The sequence below is a fragment of the Myotis brandtii genome, unplaced genomic scaffold, assembly GCF_000412655.1.
Source record: "Myotis brandtii unplaced genomic scaffold, ASM41265v1 scaffold632, whole genome shotgun sequence".
NCBI lineage: Eukaryota > Metazoa > Chordata > Mammalia > Chiroptera > Vespertilionidae > Myotis > Myotis brandtii.
In genome coordinates, this window is record NW_005370419.1 from 366145 (window position 1) to 366480 (window position 336).

The 336-nt window shown below is 68.5% G+C and overlaps 1 protein-coding gene across 1 annotated transcript in view; it reads left to right on the plus strand.

Moving 5' to 3' along the window:
* Window positions 1–336, plus strand: part of RPTOR (regulatory associated protein of MTOR, complex 1) — a 78286-nt gene that overhangs the window by 47137 nt on the left and 30813 nt on the right. The gene's annotated exons all lie outside the window — the stretch shown is intronic.

Genomic DNA, 336 nt, shown 5'->3' on the forward strand with positions numbered 1-336 from the left:
AGCTGCACCAGGAGGGCCTGCCCACCTGCGCCCAGGGTTGCCAGCTGCTGCCCCAGGCCCGGGCGTCTGGTGGGCTCTGCAGAGATCGTGGTGAGACAGACCCGCAAACGGTAGAGCGCCCTCCCTCCTCACGAACAGACCGGAGCGTGTGGGTCCCGGGGCCCCGCCCAGGTCGTCAGAGCGGCACTGGGGCTAAATGATGGACGCCAGGCTGTGACCTCTGAGGTGCGGTGGGAGGTGGGGTTTTAGGGGAGGAAGGGAACGGAGCGCAGCGAACACGGAGGGAGTAACACCGTGAACACGTGGCGGGGGCGGCGCTAAGGAGGACGGGCTCGC